The following is a 23,069-nucleotide window of genomic DNA, read 5'->3' on the forward strand; positions in this document are numbered from 1 at the left end:
ATATTTCCGTTTCCGGCAATATTTCCGATTCCGGCAATATTTCCATTTCCGATAATATTTTCCGATACATACCATGTTTCCGTTTCCGGCAACATCTACGACTTGGATAATATTTATATTTCCGATACGATCCATATTTCCGTTTCCGGCAATATCATCGTTTCCGGAGTATTCATTTCTTGCCTGTGACGATCTCAGCTCCCACTGAAACCAAGATCCTCGATTCCGAATATCCATAGATGGAGTATTTAATGCCATTAAATACTTGATCCGTTTACGTACTATTTGTGTGACCCTACGGGTTCAGTCAAGAGTAAGCTGTGGATTAATATCATTAATTCCACTTGAACTGAAGCGGCCTCTAGCTAGGCATTCAGCTCACTTGATCTCACTGAATTATTAACTTGTTAATTAATACTGAACCGCATTTATTAGACTTAACATTGAATGCATACTTGGACCAAGGGCATTATTTCCTTCAGTCTCCCACTTGTCCTTAGGGACAAGTGTGCATTTCCTAATTCCTTTGTCGCTCGATGCTTGCTCTTGAACATAAGGTAAGAGTTGTCATCCTTATTATGTCCAGAGGTGTTCCTCGGTTTCAGAGTTCAACTGATCAAATAAACAGATAATCATAGCCTATGATTCATCCGAGCACGGCCATGCATTTCACAGTTTCTAGCTCTCCGAGTGGCCTTGTACAACTTTTAAGCATCTCATCCCGATTTATGGGAGGACAATCCCAATCTTGCGATCTTGAGATTAGACTTCGTTTGATAGGTGATTACCTGAGCGTTGCCTTTATAGCCTCCTTTTACGGTGCGACGGTTGGTCAACGTCAAAGCAACCAGTTCTCAAACAAGTAATCTCAAATCACTCAGGTATTGAGGATTTAGTGTCTAATAATTTTAATGAAATTTACTTATGACAGATTCTCATCTCTTACAGTAAAGTTTCATAGGTCTTGTCCGATACTAGTCTTCCCAAAGTAAGTATCTATGCAAATGATTATGACATTGCCATGTCCACATAGTTCAAGAAACAGAACTACTAGTCATCTTGCATTCTAATCGTCTAACGTTTTCTATGCGTCCAATTTTATAGAAAACTCCGACTAGGGACCATTTTCAACTTTTGACATTCAAGTTCACTTGATAGACATTTCTTAGTCACAGGACTGGTCCTGACAGTCTATCTTGAATATATTGTCAAATTGAAGGGACTCATCATTTAATAAACCACAAATTAAATGGAAAAATGAATTCTTTTCATTTATTGTGAATGATTAACCAATAATGTTTTACAAAGATTTAAACTCTAAAGCTTTAAAACATTAAACAGGAATATCAAAGCCATTCTCCAATATGCTTGATTCCCATAGCTGCAGTGTGCGAGTTGTGCTTTGCCTGCGGCAGAGGTTTAGTCAATGGATCTGATATGTTGTCATCAGTTCCAATCTTGTTTATCTCGACTTCTTTTCTTTCAACGAACTCTCGTAGAAGGTGAAATCTACAAAGTACATGCTTGACTCTCTGGTGGTGTCTAGGCTCCTTTGCCTGTGCAATAGCTCCGTTATTATCATAATACAGGGCTATTGGTCCTTTAATGGAGGGGACTACACCAAGTTCACCTATGAACTTCCTTAGCCATATAGCTTCCTTTGCTACTTCATGTGCAGCAATGTACTCCGCTTCAGTTATAGAATCCGCAATGGTGCTTTGCTTAGCACTTTTCCAGCTTACTGCACCCCCGTTGAGGCAGAAGACAAACCCAGACTGTGATCTGAAATCATCTTTGTCGGTTTGGAAACTTGCGTCCGTATAGCCTTTAACAATTAATTCATCATCTCCACCATAGACCAGGAAGTCATCTTTGTGCCTTTTCAGGTACTTCAGAATATTCTTGGCAGCAGTCCAATGCGCCTCTCCTGGGTCTGACTGGTATCTGCTCGTAGCACTGAGTGCGTACGCAACATCCGGGCGTGTACATATCATAGCATACATTATTGAACCAATCAATGATGCATATGGAATCCCATTCATTCGTCTACGCTCATCAAGTGTTTTTGGGCACTGAGTCTTGCTTAGAGTTATTCCATGAGACATGGGTAGGTAGCCTCGCTTGGAGTCTGCCATTTTGAACCTATCAAGCACCTTATTGATATAAGTGCTTTGACTAAGTCCAATCATCTTTTTAGATCTATCTCTGTAAATCTTGATGCCCAATATGTACTGTGCTTCTCCTAAATCTTTCATCGAAAAACATTTCCCAAGCCAAATCTTGACAGAGTTCAACATAGGAATGTCATTTCCGATAAGTAATATGTCGTCGACATATAATACTAGGAAAGCAATTTTTCTCCCACTGACCTTCTTGTATACACAAGATTCGTCTGCGTTCTTGATGAAACCAAAGTCACTGACTGCTTCATCAAAACGTATATTCCAGCTCCTGGATGCCTACTTCAATCCGTAGATTGACTTCTTTAGCTTGCATACCTTTTTAGCATTCTTTGGATCCTCAAAACCTTCAGGCTGTGTCATAAACACAGTTTCTGTTAAAACGCCGTTTAAGAAAGCAGTTTTGACATCCATCTGCCATATTTCGTAATCGTAATATGCAGCGATTGCTAACATTATCCGAATAGACTTTAGCATTGTAACTGTTGAAAAGGTTTCATCGTAATCCACACCGTGGACTTGCCTGTAACCTTTTGCAACCAATCTAGCTTTGAAAACTTCAAGTTTCCCATCCTTGTCCTTTTTCAGTTTGAAAACCCATTTGCTTCCAATGGCTTGGTAGCCATCTGGCAAATCGACCAAATCCCATACTTGGTTTTCAGTCATGGAGTCTAATTCAGATTGCATGGCTTCTTGCCATTGCTTGGAGCTAGGGCTCGTCATAGCTTGTTTGTAAGTCGCAGGTTCATCACTTTCAAGTAATAGAACGTCATAGCTCTCGTTCGTCAAAATACCTAAGTACCTTTCCGGTTGAGATCTATATCTTTGCGATCTACGCGGGGTAACATTTCTAGATTGACCATGATTCTCACCAGATTCTTCTAAAGATCTCTGAGTTTCATCCTGAATGTCATCTTGAGCATTCTCTAGAGTTTGTTGTTTGACTCGAATTTCTTCGAGGTCTACTTTTCTCCCACTTGTCATTTTGGAAATGTGATCTTTCTCCAAAAAGACACCATCTCGAGCAACAAACACTTTGTTCTCAGATGTATTGTAGAAGTAATACCCCTTTGTTTCCTTTGGATAGCCCACAAGGATACATTTGTCAGATTTTGGATGAAGTTTGTCTGAAATTAATCATTTGACATATACTTCACATCCCCAAATCTTAAGAAAAGACACATTTGGAGGCTTTCCAAACCATAATTCGTATGGAGTCTTTTCGACAGCTTTAGACGGAGCTCTATTTATAGTGAGTGCAGCTGTATTTAGTGCATGTCCCCAAAATTCTAATGGAAGTTTGGCCTGACCCATCATTGACCTGACCATGTCTAGCAAGGTTCTGTTCCTCCGTTCCGACACACCGTTCCATTGTGGTGTTCCAGGAGGAGTCAATTCTGATAGAATTCCACATTCTTTCAGATGGTCATCAAATTCATAGCTCAGATATTCACCGCCTCTATCAGACCGCAGTGCCTTAATCTTCTTGCCTAATTGATTCTCTACTTCACTCTGAAATTCCTTGAATTTGTCAAAGGATTCAGACTTATGCTTCATTAGGTAGACATAACCATATCTACTGAAGTCATTAGTGAAAGTGATAAAGTAGCTGAAACCACCTCTAGCATTTGTACTCATTCGTCCACATACATCTGTATGGATTAAACCCAATAGTTCATTTGCTCTTTCTCCAACTTTAGAGAAAGGTTGCTTTGTCATTTTGCCAAGTAAACATGATTCGCATTTACCATAATCCTCTAAGTCAAATGGTTCTAGAATTCCTTCCTTTTGAAGTCTTTCTAAGCGTTTCAAGTTTATATGGCCTAATCGACAATGCCAAAGATAGGTGAGATCTGAATCATCCTTTTTGGCCCTTTTGGTATTTATGTTATATACTTGTTTGTCGTGATCTAATAAATAAAGTCCATTGACTAATCTAGCAGATCCATAAAACATCTCTTTAAAATAAAACGAACAACTATTATCTTTTATTAAAAAGGAAAATCCCTTTGCATCTAAGCAAGAAACTGAAATGATGTTTTTAGTAAGACTTGGAACATGGAAACACTCTTCCAGTTCCAAAACTAGCCCGGAGGGCAACGACAAATAATAAGTTCCTACAGCTAATGCAGCAATCCGTGCTCCATTTCCCACTCGTAGGTCGACTTCACCCTTGCTTAACTTTCTACTTCTTCTTAGTCCCTGTGGATTGGAACATAAGTGTGAGCCACAACCTGTATCTAATACCCAAGAAGTTGAATTAGCAAGTATACAGTCTATAACGAAAATACCTGAAGATGGAACGACTGTTCCGTTCTTCTGATTTTCCTTTAGCTTCAAGCAATCTCTCTTCCAATGCCCCTTCTTCTTGCAGTAGAAGCATTCGGATTCAGAAGTGGGTTGACTGACCTTCCTCTTTACAGATTTGGCGCCAGTTTGCTTAGTTGGGCTGGCCTTGTTGCCACCTTTCTTAGCATTCCTCTTCTTTCCAGATTTCTTGAACTTGCCCCCACGCACCATAAGCACATCCTGCTTATCACTTTTGAGCGTCTTTTCAGCGGTCTTCAGCATACCGTGAAGCTCAGTGAGCGTTTTGTCCAGACTATTCATACTGTAGTTCAGTTTGAACTGATCATACCCGCTATGAAGAGAATGGAGGATGGTGTCTATAGCCATTTCCTAAGAAAATTGCTGATCCAGCCGACTCATATTCTCAATGAGTCCAATCATTTTGAGAACATGTGGACTTACGGGCTCGCCTTTCTTAAGCTTTGTCTCAAGAATTTGCCTATGAGTCTCGAATCTTTCGACTCGAGCCAGATCTTGGAACATGTTCTTCAACTCACTGATGATTGTGAAAGCATCTGAGTTGATGAACGTTTTCTGCAGATCTGCACTCATGGTGGCGAGCATTAGACATTTCACATCCTTGTTGGCATCAATCCAACGATTGAGGGCTGCCTGAGTGACCCCGTCGCCTGCGGCATCGGGCATCGCCTCTTCTAGGACATACTCCTTTTCTTCCTGCATAAGAACTATTTGCAAGTTCCTTTGCCAGTCAAGGAAGTTTTTCCCGTTCAACTTCTCCTTTTCGAGAATTGATCGAATGTTGAATGAATTGTTGTTTGCCATATTTAAAACTACAATTGAAAAGAATAAACAAATAAATAACCATTCACAGTTTCTCTTAATAAACTTAAATTCTAGCATACATGCATAATTCAATGTTCATTAAGCATTTTATTCAAGTTATGTGTTCCGGCAGGTGTGAATAAAATGATTCCAAGATTCTAAAATCATTGAAGAATTAAGCACAGTTTGTCGACTTAATCCTAAAACATCTTAGGTAAGCAAAAATCTTTTGCTAATAATCTAGAAACTATTCTTGGTTGATAGGCACGTCTAAGAACTTATTAGGTAAATCTATCGATTTTGCCACGACATAAAAGGACTCCTTACTTATATCGTTGAGTTTCACCAAAACTAACATGTACTCACAATTATTTGTGTACCTTGCCCCTTTAGGACCAATAAGTAACACCTCGCTGAGCGAAAACTATTACTAGATTGATGTAAAGGATATCCAAGCAAGTGTATATTTTGGCATGGCACCTTATAACTCAATTTTTAAGTTGGAACTTAAGGCTCTTACTATGTTGGTTATATTTTAAGTGAACTAAAATCCTTAATCATGCAACATAATCAAGCTTTTGATCTCATGCATTTTAAGACATATTTAAAGGCAATAAATAACTTAAAACATGCATAAGATAAATGTGATCTAGTATGGCCCGACTTCATCTTGAAGCTTTAACTTCAAAGTCCGTCTTGAAAATCTCCGTGGGAGGCACCATTTTCTTCAAATAGAATAAGCTATAATTAAAACTAATTACAACTATTTGATGGTACGCAGACCATATTTGAATTGAAAAACAACTTTGGTACTTTAGACCAATTACATTCAAATTAATGGTACACAGACCATATTTTCTATCCTATTTGGGCCATACTAGTCACTTCATAACCTGCAAAACAGTACATATACAATATATACCATTCACACATTCATTATCATGAATGGCCCACATAGCTGGTTAGTAAAACACATTATGCATCACGTAAACATTTGCAGCAATTAATCAAGGGCACCAATAATCTACCAATTATTCAGTCCTTATTAATTCTAATCAAGTTGTTTTAACCTTAAGGATTTGTAGACCTAATCAAGAGTTTATGACTAAAAAGGGCTCCCACTTAAACCAATAAATTCATATGCTTTACTAATTTTAAACATAAAAATGTATTTCTAGTCTAACCGCAAACATACAAATTTAATTAAAATTCAAAGCTCATATAAATTTATAATTGAATCCATAAAGTTTAATTTAATTTCAGTCGTATTTAAATTAATTCATGATTTTAATTTTAGTAAAATAATTAGAATAAATAAAATTTATTATAATTACAATATTCAAAATTAAAATCCAAGAAAATAATTTAAATTATTAATTTTAAAATTAATTAAAATTACGTAAACTGAAAATTTCAAATTAAAATTTCAAAACGATCTAATCGCAACGCAACAACCTCACGCATCGCACGCCCATGGGCCACACGCACACAGCCATCGCTGGCCATGTGCGCGCAGCCCATGCGCTGCCTTGCATCGTTGCTGCTCATCATCGCAAGGCTTCACGCATGGTGCTCGCTGCGCGCGCCAGCGCTCGACGCACGAGCATGCTGCCGCAGCCCATCGCTGGGCGCAGCGCTCGTCGCACGTCGCAACACGCACCCGCACGCCATCACTGGGCGCAGCGCTCGTCGCACGCACAATAGCGCTCGCACGCCATCGCTGGGCGCAGCGCTCGTCGTACGCACAACAGTGCTCGCTGTGCGCGAGCGATTGATGCTTGGCGCAGCACTCGTGGCACGCGAGCTTACGCTCGCTGCGCGCGAGGCAGTGCGCGCTGTGGCGCAGCTCGCTTGCTGCCAACACGCGACTGCTCGTGCCTTGCCCTCGCCCTCGCCCATTCGCCCATCGCACACAGCCCACGACACAAGGCAGGGCTGCTGCCTTGTGCTCGTGCACCATGGCCTTGCTCATTGCTTTCGTGCCGCATGGGCGACGAGCTCCCTTGCTCGTCGTCACATGCCCGCACTATACAACACCCCTTAAGGGTAGCACGTAGCGTCCATTGCTTTGTGCGTGCAAGTTATATGAGCGAATCGCATAAAAATTTAAAATTTATATTCAAAATTAATGACAAATTAATAAATAATATTAATTTCATAATTTTAGGGCGAAAAAATCGAAAATTTATTATTCAATTGATTTCCGATTAACATGGATTCAAGTCTAGGTCATAAAAATTTAAAATTTAACATAAATTTACAATTTTTATGGTGGTTTTTAATCATAGGTATCTAATTAAATTATAATTAATTATGAAAATCAAATTAATTCTAAATTATTCTAATTTTCAACAAATTAATCATAATTACAAATTAGAGTGCATAATTAACAAGGCTAAGCATTCAAACTTGTTAAACATATACAGTAGGTCAATCAAAAATTCAAGATTTATCAACAAGAATTGCAAATATTTAATTTAACATCTTAAATTTACGAAATTTTGCATTCGAAAAACTAAAACCTCCGAAAAGTCATAGTTAGGCTTCGAATTTGAGAATTCTGGGTTCGGCCGAAAAATATTCTTTTTTGTCAAAATTTTAGAATGCCTTTTACATGCGGAATTGACACAAAAATCACTCAATTTGGATGAGTAACGAAGAAACTGCCGAAAAACTGCGTACGTATAATTAAATAAACGCAATTTGCAATTAATTAACAATTACGAAAATTAATCACCCCTTTTAATTCTTGCAAATTTGTAATATTTAACCATGTTCATGCAATTTAGATTATGAAAATAATAAGAGGCTCTGATACCACTGTTAGGTTATGATACATATGACAATTCATAAATCATGCGGAAAAACCATAAAGCCAGGAAAACATATTATTTACACATAATCATTTAGCATAGTTTAGATGCATACTCTTTGTTGCGTGCCCTCCCTAGCTGCGCCCGAACCGAACAAGAACAAGTCTTTAGGACTCCAAGTGTCGTCCCTCCGTAGATAGTCCACAGCACGTCCGGATCCGCCTTAAGATTGACCAACTAGAATCGCCCTTAATGTTCTACTTATTTTCGGCTAAATGGGCAAGAGTTATGGCTGATTTTGTGCTTAAAAATCCTAGCTTTGAATACTTGAAAACTTATGTATAAACAATGACCCTAGGCCCTTATTTATAGAGGTATGGAAAGAGAATTGGAATCCTATTAGGATACAAATTTATTTAATTAGAATCCTGCTAGGACTCTATTTAAATAAACTTTATCTAATAGGTTTAGGATTTAATCTTTTATTGAATCCCGATAGCTTTAGGATTCGCACACGAGCATCGCACGAGCACCGTACACCCGCGCAGGCCTTGCGGCCCACGCTGAGCGCACAGCGCTCGGCCCATGCTTCTGTCCGCGCGCGCCCATGGCCTCGGCTGGGCCTGGCTTGCGCTGGGCCTCGTCGAGGCTTTGGCGTGTGTTGGTGATGCGTGTAGCTTGCTGGGCGATGGCCTGGCTTCGTGCTGGGCCTTCGTCTAGCGAGCCTCGTCCGATGCTAATTCGTACGATACGCTTTCGATTAAATTCCCGATTCCGGAATTTATTTCCGATACGAACAATATTTAATATTTTCGATTCCGGAATTAATTTCCGTTTCGAACAAATATTTAATATTTCCGTTTCCGGAATTATTTTCCGATTCCGATAATATTTCCGTTTCTGACAATATTTCCGTTTCCGGCAATATTTCCGATTCCGGCAATATTTCCATTTCCGATAATATTTTCCGTTACGTACCATGTTTCCGTTTCCGGCAACATCTACGACTTGGATAATATTTATATTTCCGATACGATCCATATTTCCGTTTCCGGCAATATCATCGTTTCCAGAGTATTCATTTCTTGCCTGTGACGATCTCAGCTCCCACTGAAACCAAGATCCGTCGATTCCGAATATCCATAGATGGAGTATTTAATGCCATTAAATACTTGATCCGTTTACGTACTATTTGTGTGACCCTACGGGTTCAGTCAAGAGTAAGTTGTGGATTAATATCATTAATTCCACTTGAACTGAAGCGGCCTCTAGCTAGGCATTCAGCTCACTTGATCTCACTGAATTATTAACTTGTTAATTAATACTGAACCGCATTTATTAGACTTAACATTGAATGCATACTTGGACCTAGGGCATTATTTCCTTCACATAAATATATTGGAAATAGTCTTGGAAACTTAAAAATAAGCATATTAATCATGTAAAGGCTTTAAAATGAGTCTTTAGGTTTTTTATTTCAAAGTTAGGAGCGAAAATGTCTCATTTAGCCTAAATATGACCTATAACGACCAAACAAGTCTCAAATATGCATAAATAAATCGGATTGAGTGTTGGAAAGTTAAAACTAATCATATGAATCATGTAGTAAGTTTGAAATGAGTTCTTAGGTTCGTTAGTTCAAAGTTGGGAGCGAAAATGCCTCATTTTAACTGTATTCCCCTACAAGAAAATTCGATTGGTTTAACGAAATGCCACACAGATTACTACGATGTATTAATATACTACGGAGTTTTAGATATTCATAAGAATAGAATGTTGAAGTACCTTATGTCCGAACAGATCCCGTATGTTTTCTATTCCATACAAGATCATCGTAGGCCTGCAAAAATAAAAGTTAAATAAGGAAACCGTCCTCTTTTGACAGTGGTCATGTATAATTCATTTATTCCATTTTTTGGGTTCGAAAAGAACCATACTTCTACCTTTTTATGTTGTTTCTAGTTATCTGTGGTCGTTTCTTTTGCAAGTTTGATGTAAGAATTCTATGAACTATAAAGTTTGCAACAATATATTGAAATCAGTAATGTAATTTTTATCCAAAGTCTCTGTCATATATACTTAGAAAAATTTATACTTGGTATAGTTTTGTAATATGACCATTCCAGTGTCTATATACTCCGTAACAAACTTGAAGAAACAAGACAAACCTACCTAAACGTGAAAAAAAATCATGCAGTACGCCGATGAAGTCATTTATATGCAACAAGAAAATTGCAGCCAAAGTTTGCCTCACAGGTGCCCAATTATTTAGAAATAGGAGTAAGAAATAAGCTCATCATAACCCATGACAAAGCAGTCAATGCTAGGTGCCCACTCCACTAGTTAATAAGAAGTACTATATAACTCCGTTTACCTTCTATCTGATGGAATTCTGCCAGATGTGTCCTATCGACGGCTTCATTTCTGAACACACGATCTATTGAGAAGTATTTCTTGGGAGCAAATGGTTCCTACAAGGATCAGAAAAGACATAATCATAAGAAAGATATATCAATCAAACTGAAAACTAAAATTAAAAGCAGTGAAGGAAAAATGAGTAAGCATACAATAGACACCAAATCATAACCTGAAGGAGAAGTAATGAAAAAGAGCTTGTCATATCCATGTATGTTAGGAACTAAATATGATTTCATGTCTTAACCCTTACCGGTAATTTTGTGATGCGTTAGGAAGCTAGACCATAGTTGATGCAAATTAGAGTTGGTGGAAATCACAATTTAACTTGGTTTAGTTAGTTGAGAAAAGTTTTGTTTACTTTACAATTAGCCGTTTCTTATTTGGCCTCTTAGGGCTTTGCTTTCCACGTTTAATATGTTTAGAATTCATAATTAAGATTTCTAAGGTTCATTTTTTAGGGTATCTAAACATAGCAACAACCGCGTTATTTGGGTGTGCGTCTTTTAGATAATTTTCAGAGCTTTCATGTTCAAATATTGGTTAAACCCTCATAACCTGATTCGTTCTGCAGAATCTGCTCCATTCTTTTGCTGCTTAGGCAACGACAGGCTGCGGCGCTCTTTGCCTCCAGGTTTTGAGGAGGCATTGCCATACCACACCATCTCTGCTACAGCTATGATCATACCCACGACCATGTGTATATTCAGACCCTCTTTTCCAAAGAAGATAAAACCGAGAATCAAAACAAGGATCGTCTTCATATGGCCAAGTACTTGAAAGGATACTTTATACTTTGGCTTCATTTAATTCTTTTAATGCAGGTGTTCGATCAGTCAGTGGAGAAATGGTGGGGGAAGGCTCGACATACGCCCTAAAATCCATTAGTAGACCTGTTAAAAATTAATCCAACCCGAAAATATTGAATCTTGAACAAGATTTTGAGACCTTGAACAAGATCTTGAATAACTGATGGCGAGTAAGGAAAATCTCAAGTTATTTGGGTCAGAGGTTTTCTTTGACATCTATTGGTTCTTTTTCCTCTATGGGTTCGTAAAATTCTTAGGAAATCTCACGGTATATACACACCAAAAAGATATAGTAGAAAATGACCTAAAGGAGAAGAAAAAAATACACCAACCAATTAAAACATAGGGAATATACATTCCGCCAGAAATAACAATCTACAAATACTAGCACAACTGACTTACAGAAAAATTCTTCTAATTCAGTGAGAAGATACTAATAACTAAGTAATCATCATTTTCTCAAACACTAATCTCACAGTAACCTCACCAGCATTGATACTTTTAAAGCATTATCTCCAAAGAAGAAGCTAAATGAATGTTACCATGAGAGAAATGTAAATGGAAACATGAGAGTTGTAAGGTACCTCTAATGGGCTCGAGCTATACATTTTGTGAAGAACCAAAATACAATTGGATATTCTACCTCCTCAACCTGTTGGCTTTAGTACTGCAGTGACATTCGCAAAGTCATAAAAGTTCAGGAGCTATCATCATGAATTTATATTATTTGGCCACAAATTGATGGGAAAAAAAACACAGACCTCCAAGACCAATTTCATTTATTTTATAGAATAATAATAAACAATGAAGGACATCGGCAACACAGAGCTAAAATAGAACTTTGATAATTAAAGGTACGGACTACCTCGGCTAATAAAAAACTTGCAAGAACATCTCTTAATCACTATGCAGTACATATAAACAACAAGTCTCTAACTTTAGAGCACATAATAACTTCTGCAACAAAGAACCACATGAACCAACTTCTAACATTCACAATACCTGTATTTATACAAATAAAATTTAAACCAACATAGACATTTAAAAATACCCAGACCTCCAAGACCAGCTTTATGCCTTTATCAATATCCATCACCTACAGCTAGGATTGCATTGATGACATTCACTAGATGCATTAGCTTCAGCTGACTGATTACAGCAGACATTATGTTCCTAATCCTCACAACATACACAATTTAGTATACATAAAAAATTGCACACAATAACAGTACTGGAAATTTCTAAATCAACCATAAAAGAAGAGAACAAAAAGTCTGGTTATTATTCATTTCAATTATTTTAGGGTAGGGAGTCTTTAAGCTTTGTATAGGGTCAAAATTATAATCCAGACTGCAGTTTACAAAAGTACATATTAAACGGTTGATCCCCTTAAATACCTTCTACCTTTCAGCCCACATGTAGCATTGATAATTCCAAAACTTAAGCAGTATGAACGAACGAATAAACTTATTAATTGCTAACAACAGCAAAACATAGCATTGACAATTACAATTATACCAACTGGATAACATAACCTGGAGCCCAAACCACATAATTCAATAAGTACACCCCCTAATTTCATTTAAATATGCCACAACAAACTAAGACATTCCAACATTACACCACAATTCATCCAAAATGCAGTTTGGTGGTTTAGATTCCCGCAACCTTATCCTGTGTTCATGTTCCCCAATTCTACCATAATTCTACCATGATCAGAACACAAAAATCTAAAATTCTAAAAAAACAATCAACTTTCGACTAAAGACACTTACAAATGCATTAAGAAGGGATGTATATTAGGGCTCTAATTACCAAAAGTAACACAATAGAGAGGCAAAATCATGTGAATTAGACTGACTAATTGCTACTAAAATTCATCAATTAAATTCAACAGCAATTCAATCAATCCGTAACAGCAGTCAAATTCATCTTCTGTAACCCCCAAAAAAACACAATTTAATCAATTAAATTCAACAAAAAAAAAAATTCAATCAATGAAATTCAACAAACCAAAAAAAATAATCAGCATCAAATTAAACGGTTGAATAAGATAGAGAGAAAGGACCTGATTCCATCGAAGAAGAGCATCAACATAAAGTGAAATTTGGTGTTTTTGTCCAGAATCTCACCCTTAATATCAAACTGTTTAGCATAATACTCATCCTCAGTCAACCCCATCTCCTCCATCTTCTTCTTCTTGTAACTGGGTTTCAGCATCTTGAATGCCTCATGAAGGAAATAATGCCCTTGGTCTAAGTATGCATTCAATGTTAAGTCTAATAAATGCGGTTCAGTATTAATTAACAAGTTAATAATTCAGTGAGATCAAGTGAGCTGAATGCCTAGCTAGAGGTCGCTTCAGTTCAAGTGGAATTAATGATATTAATCCACAGCTTACTCTTGACTGAACCCGTAGGGTCACACAAATAGTACGTAAACGGATCAAGTATTTAATGGCATTAAATACTCCAACTATGGATATTCGGAATCGACGGATCTTGGTTTCAGTGGGAGCTGAGATCGTCACAGGCAAGAAATGAATACTCCGGAAACGATGATATTGCCGGAAACGGAAATATGGATCGTATCGGAAATATAAATATTATCCAAGTCGTAGATGTTGCCGGAAACGGAAACATGGTACGTATCGGAAAATATTATCGGAAATGGAAATATTGCCAGAATCGGAAATATTGCCGGAAACGGAAATATTGTCAGAATCGGAAATATTATCGGAATCGGAAAATAATTCCGGAAACGGAAATATTAAATATTTGTTCGAAACGGAAATTGATTCCGGGATCGGAAATATTAAATATTGTTCGTATCGGAAATGAATTCCGGAATCGGGAATTTAATCGGAAGCGTATCGTACGAATTAGCATCGGACGAGGCCCGCTAGACGAAGGCCCAGCACGAAGCCAGGCCATGGCCCAGCGAGCCAACGCGCACCATCGCACGCCAAGCCTCGACCAGGCCCAGCGCAAGGCCAGGCCCAGCCAAGGCCTTGGGCGCGCGCGCGAGAGCACAGCAGTGGGCCGAGCGCTGTGCGCCTAGCGTGGGCCGCAAGGCTTGCGCGGGTGTACGGTACTCGTGCAATGCTTGTGCGGGAATCCTGAAGCAATCGGGATTCGAAGTATGATTAAATCCTAAAACTATTAGATAATGATTATTTAATTAGAGTCCTAGTAGGGTTATAATTAAATAAATTAGTATCCTAATAGGATTCCAAAACCTTTTCCATAACTCTATAAATAGGTGCCTAGGGTCACATATTTACAGAGATTATTCAAGTATTCAAAGTGAGTTTTTGAGAGAAAATTCACACACATTTCTTGACTAAAAGTGCCGAAAATCTTTAGTACCTTAAGGGCGATTCTAGTTGGTCAATCTTAAGGCGGATCCGGACGTGCTGTGGACTATCTACGGAGGGACGACATTTGGAGTCCTAAAGACTTGTTCTTGTTCGGTTCGGGCGCAGCTAGGGAAGGCACGCAACAAAGAGTATGCATCTAAACTATGCTATATGATTATGTGTAAATAATATGTATTCCTGGCTAAATGGTTTTTCCGCATGATTTATGAATTGTCATATGTATCATAACCTAACAGTGGTATCAGAGCCTCTTATTATTTTCATAATCTAAATTGCATGAACATGGTTAAATATTGCAAATTTGCAAGAATTAAAAGGGGTGATTAATTTTCGTAATTGTTAATTAATTGCAAATTGCGTTTATTTAATTATACGTACGCAGTTTTTCGGCAGTTTCTTCGTTACTCATCCAAATCGAGTGATTTTTGTGTCAATTCCGCATGTAAAAGGCATTATAAAATTTTGACAAAAATAATATTTTTCTGCCGAACCCAGAATTCTCAAATTCGAAGCCTAACTATGACTTTTCGAAGGTTTTAGTTTTTCGAATGCAAAATTTCGTAAATTTAAGATGTTAAATTAAATATTTGCGATTCTTGTTGATAAATCTTGAATTTTTGATTGACCTACTGTATATGTTTAACAAGTTTGAATGCCTATCCTTGTTAATTATGCAATCTAATTTGTAATTATGATTAATTTGTTGAAAATTAGAATAATTTAGAATTAATTTTATTTTCATAATTAATTACAATTTAATTAGAAACCTATGATTAAAAACCACCATAAAAATTGTAAATTTATGATAAATTTTAAATTTTTATGACCTAGGCTTGAATCCATGATAATCGGAAATCAATTGAATAATAAATTTTCAATTTTTCGCCCTAAAATTATGAAATTAATATTATTTATTAATTTGTCATTAATTTTAAATATAAATTTTTAAAGTTTATGCGATTCGTTCATAAAACTTGCACGCACAAAGCAATGGACGCTTCGTGTTACCCTTAAGGGGTGTTGTATAGTGCGGGCATGCGACGACGAGCAAGGGAGCTCGTCGCCCGTGCGGCACGAATGCAATGAGCAAGGGCATGGTGCACGAGCACAAGGCAGCAACCCGGCCTTGTGTCGTGGGCTACGAGCTATGGACGAATGGGCATGAGCGAAGGCAAGGCACGGCAGTCGCGTGTGGGCAGCAAGCGAGCTGCGCCACAACGCGCACTGCCTCGCGCAAGCGCGCGCAGCCTCACGCGCAGCGAGCGCAAGCTCGCGTGCCACGAGTGTTACGCCCAGCGTCGATGCCTCGCGCAGCGAGCGATGGCTCGCGCACATCGAGCGCTGGTGAGCGCGCACATCGAGCGCTGGCGAGCGCGCACAGCGAGCGATGGCTCGCGTGCATCGAGCGCTGGCGCGCGCGCAGCGAGCACAAACTCGCGCGATTGCTTGCGAAGGGTAGAAGCAGCAGCTATGCGACGCAGCGCATGGGCTGCACGCACATGGCCAGCGATGGCTGTGTGCGTGTGGCCCATGGGCGTGAGGTGTTTGCGTTGCGATTAGATCGTTTTGAAATTTTAATTTGAAATTTTCAGTTTAGGTAATTTTAATTAATTTTAAAATTAATAATTTTAATTATTTTCTTGGATTTTAATTTTGAATATTGTAATTATAATAAATTTTATTTATTCTAATTATTTTACTAAAATTAAAATCATGAATTAATTTAAATACGACTGAAATTAAATTAAACTTTGTGGATTCAATTATAAATTTATATGAGCTTTAAATTTTAATTAAATTTGTATGTTTCCGGTTAGACTAGAAATACATTTTTATGTTTAAAATTAGTAAAGCATATGAATTTATTGGTTTAAGTGGGAGCCCTTTTAGTCATAAACTCTTGATTAGGTCTACAAATCCTGAAGGTTAAAACAACTTGATTGGAATTAATAAGGACTGAATAATTGCTAGATTATTGGTGCCCTTGATTAATTGCTGCAAATGTTTACGTGATGCATAATGTGTTTTACTAACCAGCTATGTGGGCCATTCATGATAATGAATGGGTGAATGGTATATATTGTATATGTACTGTTTTGCAGGTTATGAAGTGACTAGTATGGCCCAAATAGGATAGAAAATATGGTCTGCGTACCATTAATTTGAATGTAATTGGTCTAAAGTACCAAAGTTGTTTTTCAATTCAAATATGGTCTGCGTACCATCAAGTAGTTGTAATTAGTTTTAATTATAGCTTATCTTATTTGAAGAAAATGGTGCCTCCCACGGAGATTTTCAAGACGGACTTTGAAGTTAAAGCTTCAAGATGAAGTCGGGCCATACTAGATCACATTTATCTTATGCATGTTTTAAGTTATTTATTGCTTTTAAATATGTCTTAAAATTCATGAGATCAAGAGCTTGATTATGTTGCATGATTAAGGATTTTAGTTCACTTAAAATCTAACCAACATAGTAAGAGCCTTAAGTTCCAAACTTAAAAATTGAGTTATAAGGTGCCATGCCAAAATATACACTTGCTTGGATATCCTTTACATCAATCTAGTAATAGTTTTCGCTCAGCGAGGTGTTACTTATTGGTCCTAAAGGGACAAGGTACACAAATAATTGTGAGTACATGTTAGTTTTGGTGAAACTCAACGATATAAGTAAGGAGTCCTTTTATGTCGTGGCAAAATCGATAGGTTTACCTAATAAGTTCTTAGACGTACCTATCAACCAAGAATAGTTTCTAGACTATTAGCAAAAGGTTTTTGCTTACCTAAAATGTTTTAGGATTGAGTCGACAAACTGTGCTTAATTCTTCAATGGTTTTAGGATCTTGGAATCATTTTATTCACACCTGCCGGAACAATAAATTCGAATAAAATGCTAATAACTTGTTTGAATTGCATGAATGCTTTAATTTTCAAGTTATTACTCATGATAAATGTTTAGACTTTGCATGCTTCAATTAATGTTTTAATTATTTTTTATAATTAAATATCTTGCACTGCAGTAAATCCTTTTAGAAAGGTAACAGTAAATTTCCTCGATTGGTAGTGAATCCAAGAACGATTCACGGAAATGAGAGAAAGTGAGCAATTTAAAATGTACGTTTCTTATATCGACTTTTATGGTTGTTTTCGAATATCAAAATCGAATGGCAAACCAATTGGTGCTTGTGAATTCAAAATACAATGTAGTTTTGAGATCATGAAGCATTGAGTTTAAACGCTCAGCCTTACCAATGGTTAACAACCTAATATCTTTGTCCATTTATTTCTCGAATGAGTCTAGTCCCTAGACATTCGAATAGATTGATGCTTAGAGAACTTTAGAAGCTTCTAGTAAGATCATCTAGTTGAAACAGAATATTCAACATAAATAAAATGGTAAGAACTCTGTTGGAATGACATCGGACATGTCTAACAAAGTATAAAAGTCAACACTATAGAATTCAATTCTTAAGACTATAAGAAAGGGTACAAGAAATAGGAAAACAAGGAACAAATGAAAGGAATTTACGATTCCGTTTCTACTTATAAGTTTATGTTTAAAGAGAAGTGACCTAGAAATCAAACTTCCTTGGTATCATATACCGCTTGAGGTTCTTACTTCGGTAATGACTCAAACAATGGAAGCTAGGATACACTAATGGCCTACAAGTGGGAAATGAAGCATGGCAATGCTACATTAGTTGTAGGGTCATCTAGTTTGTTTTAAGTCCTTTCAAAGGCTGGAACTTAATGGCTATTTTGTTCCATAATCAGCATACCTAAATTTCTGCTTCAAACACAGAAAGACTCACATTCAAGAAAAACAAAAACAATGTTTGTTTGTTTATTTGAGTGAAATGGTCAATTACGAGTTGAGTCAATATGCTTGATTAAAACAAACAACTCTTTAACAATAAGAACTTTACTAGGTTCAAATCAACCCCTTGATTTGAGTTCCACTAATCTTTGGCATTGTTGCTTAGACCATATCAACAAGTTAACATTCAAAAACTCTATTTTGATGGACTTTTGAAAGTTCATTGATTTCTAGATCAATTTAAGACGACTAGTCTTACTTGTTGAAAGTAACAAAAGATATGAACTATTGTTAGAACGCCTAGACAATAGAGTTCAAAGCTAAAGAAAGATTTTATGACTTTATTATTTCACATGGATTTGAGTGAATATAGGTTTATTTACTCAAAGTGATATAAGTTTGAATCTGTTTGACTAGTTCAAAGATTCAGAAGTATAAAATCCACTTGGCAAGAAATCATAAAGATCTAGGTTAGATCATGTTGATGATTACTTGAGACCAAATATGATCATCAATGATTGTGTGTTGTAATTTCACAATCTAGCTCCATAAGATATGGCATATCTACGTTGGAATAATCGAAGTCAATTAGTACTTGATTCGATCAATGATGGATCATAAAGACTTTTCCTATAATTTCTAAAACAAAATGCTCAACTACCACCAAACTAAACCAAATTCGTCAAAGCTATTGAAAAGTAATTTCAGAATAACTTTTTATAAAATATATCTAGAGAGTTCCTAAACTCAGTGGGAGCTTAGTGTTTGTCATTCGACAAACTAAGGCCCAAGTATAGATATATGTTTCATTGTGATTTATTCAAATGAGACACAAGGGTATTGTTTCTACCACGAATTTTTGAGAATATAATGTTTGTTTGCTCGAAATAATGTCCTTTTGGAGATTCGTTTCCAAAATGACAAGTGGGAGAAAATAGACCTCGAAAGTCTTCGAGGTGAACAACAAACATAAACGGACATTCCGGAGGCTTTTCGAAGTGCTTCAGAAAATCCGAACTTATTCTTTAAGAACTTTAGAAGTGGCTTTAAAGAATAGACTTCTCTTAGAAGACTTTACAAGTGCTTCAAAGAGAACAGAATATTCAAAGGACTTTCAAGTGGCTATTGATATTCTGTTGTTTGATGTTCTATACCCAAGTAGGCATAGAGTTCAAATCGAAGAAACATGGAGTTCAGGTCCCTGAAACTATGCAGTTCTTCTATTAGATAGTGAAGAAACCTACAACTTGCAGTCAAACTATTATCATGTAGATTAATGAGTTTGTGACCTGTAAGAAAGCTATGACAAAACCCAGATTCCCTAAAATGGTTAGAGGCCATATATAGACCCAAATGTTTTAAATGGTTAGAGGCCATAAAACATACTCAATGTTTTGATGACAAAATTAAAATTTTGTTGATTTGCAAAAATAAGTTCACACCTATTGGTTGCAAGTTTGTTTTAAGGATAAAAACCATCAAACATGGAATTGTGTTCACACACAAAGCTAGATTAGTTGCTAAAGGTTACAAGCAAATTCACGGCGTGGATTGTGTTGAAACCTCATGCATAATCGTAATGCTCAAGTCTATAAATCAAGCAATGACTGCATATTGGTACATATGGCAATTGGATGACAAAACGTATTCCTCAATCAAATGTTGGAAGAAACTATGTACACGGTATGTCATAGAATTTGTGGATCCAAATAAATGCTTGAAAAGGAATGCTAGCTTATGAAATCTAAGTACAGATTTAAGCAAGCAATTGGGAATTAGAATTATATTTTAGTGAAGCTAATAAGTATTTTAGTTTCATAAAATGTACATGATTCTTATAGATATATAAGAATTTTAGTGGGAGTACATAAAACTTAATTGGTCCTATGTGTATCACACACATATCTCTCTATTGTGAAATAACATTCAAATGCTAATAAGTTAGGTTTGAAATTATTTATCAATGATGGACCAAGGCGAAACTTAGTACATACTGGGTATTAAGATCTGGTTACAAAGATCTCATAATATTGTTTTAGATTAAGTAATGGAATTTACTAAATCAAACACGAAAGACTCCATTGGAGATATTCGACCCATATGAATAAATCTAAGTAAAGGATGTTTGAACTATGTATAAGCATTTACTAATTTAAACATCAAAGAATCTAAGTAAGATTCTTAAACCTATATTATATGTCAAAGAATTTAGCTGGATTTAGTATCTACTGAAACTAGATGAGCTAAAGTTACATGAATAGAATTCAATTGGGAATTATTCTGCAAAAGAATTTATCATGTATATAATATGAGGATCGCCAAAAACGTATCGTATGACTTTAGGCATGACGAACATATACCAATCTCTATTGATCTAAGTGAAGATCAACTAGATTGAGATCAAGAACACTTATGGTACTTGAAAGGTACATAGGAATAGTTCTTGATTCAAGGAAATAAAGAAATGCTAAATATTGATGCTACACGCATAAACACTGGCAAAGGATCAAGCAAGACCTTTTGGAGTTAACCATTGATAAGGACGAGCTATAGAGCATCGTGTGTTGAAATGGCAACATGGATTGGAGACCATGAGTTGTTGCGTGGGATATTAAAATATTAATTTCTATGTTCTAAGATACAGCTGGAAAGTATTCCACATATCTGTGAACTGCTTGGATAAGTAATTCCAAACAAAGCATCACTAGCAACCTATACAGTTGAAGTAAAAGTAATTATTGCCTAAGAAGCAATAAAATAGAGTTGTTTATATGAGTTCTTCATTGAACTTGGGAAGATTACATGTCTGTTGACTTAATGGTTCTTCATTGCAAAATGCGTAGAACCACTAATGTAGAAAGAAAGACTAGATCACAAAATAAACATACTCAAAAGATCTTATCATCTATCTCGAAGAACATTCGATGAAAAGGATATTAAGATTGGCAAAGCGTGATAACTAAACCTATGCAACAAGTGAGAAGCAACACTCACGTTGTAGCACTGGAAATCAAGCATAGCTTTGAATTCCATGAACTGTTTTAAAGATGGGTTTGAGGCCCATGGTCGTAAAACAATGGGGTTGAACATTTATCATATATGAAATGTATTTTCATATTCCATTTAATCTTGGTTTAGTATTAAATGATGAGTCCCTTCAATTTGGCGATATATTCAAGATAGACTGTCAGGACCAGTCCTGTGACTAAGAAATGTCTATCAAGTGAACTTGAATGTCAAAGGTTGAAAATGGTCCCTAGTCGGAGTTTTCTATAAAATTGGACGCATAGAAAACGTTAGACGATTAGAATGCAAGATGACTAGTAGTTCTGTTTCTTGAACTATGTGGACATGGCAATGTCATAATCATTTGCATAGATACTTACTTTGTGAAGACTAGTATCGGACAAGACCTATGAAACTTTACTGTAAGAGATGAAAATCTGTCATAAGTAAATTTCATTAAAATTATTAGACACTAAATCCTCAATACCTGAGTGATTTGAGATTACTTGTTTGAGAACTGATTACTTTGACGTTGACCAGCCGTCGCACCGTAAAAGGAGGCTATAAAGGCAACGCTCAGGTAATCACCTATCAAACGAAGTCTAATCTCAAGATCGCAAGATTGGGATTGTCCTCCCATAAATCGGGATGAGATGCTTAAAAGTTGTACAAGGCCACTCGGAGAGCTAGAAACTGTGAAATGCATGGCCGTGCTCGGATGAATCATAGGCTATGATTATCTGTTTATTTGATCAGTTGAACTCTGAAACCGAGGAACACCTCTGGACATAATAAGGATGACAACTCTTACCTTATGTTCAAGAGCTAGCATCGAGCGACAAAGGAATTAGGAAATGCACACTTGTCCCTAAGGACAAGTGGGAGACTGAAGGAAATAATGCCCTTGGTCCAAGTATGCATTCAATGTTAAGTCTAATAAATGCGGTTCAGTATTAATTAACAAGTTAATAATTCAGTGAGATCAAGTGAGCTGAATGCCTAGCTAGAGGCCGCTTCAGTTCAAGTGGAATTAATGATATTAATCCACAGCTTACTCTTGACTGAACCCGTAGGGTCACACAAATAGTACGTAAATGGATCAAGTATTTAATGGCATTAAATACTCCAACTATGGATATTCGGAATCGACGGATCTTAGTTTCAGTGGGAGCTGAGATCGTCACAGGCAAGAAATGAATACTCCGGAAACGATGATATTGCCGGAAACGGAAATATGGATCGTATCGGAAATATAAATATTATCCAAGTCGTAGATGTTGCCGGAAACGGAAACATGGTACGTATTGGAAAATATTATCGGAAATGGAAATATTGCCAGAATCGGAAATATTGCCGGAAACGGAAATATTGTCAGAATCGGAAATATTATCGGAATCGGAAAATAATTCCGGAAACGGACATATTAAATATTTGTTCGAAACGGAAATTGATTCCGGGATCGGAAATATTAAATATTGTTCGTATCGGAAATGAATTCCGGAATCGGGAATTTAATCGG

This window comes from Spinacia oleracea, chromosome 2 (assembly GCF_020520425.1).
Source record: "Spinacia oleracea cultivar Varoflay chromosome 2, BTI_SOV_V1, whole genome shotgun sequence".
NCBI classification, from domain to species: Eukaryota; Viridiplantae; Streptophyta; class Magnoliopsida; order Caryophyllales; family Amaranthaceae; genus Spinacia; species Spinacia oleracea.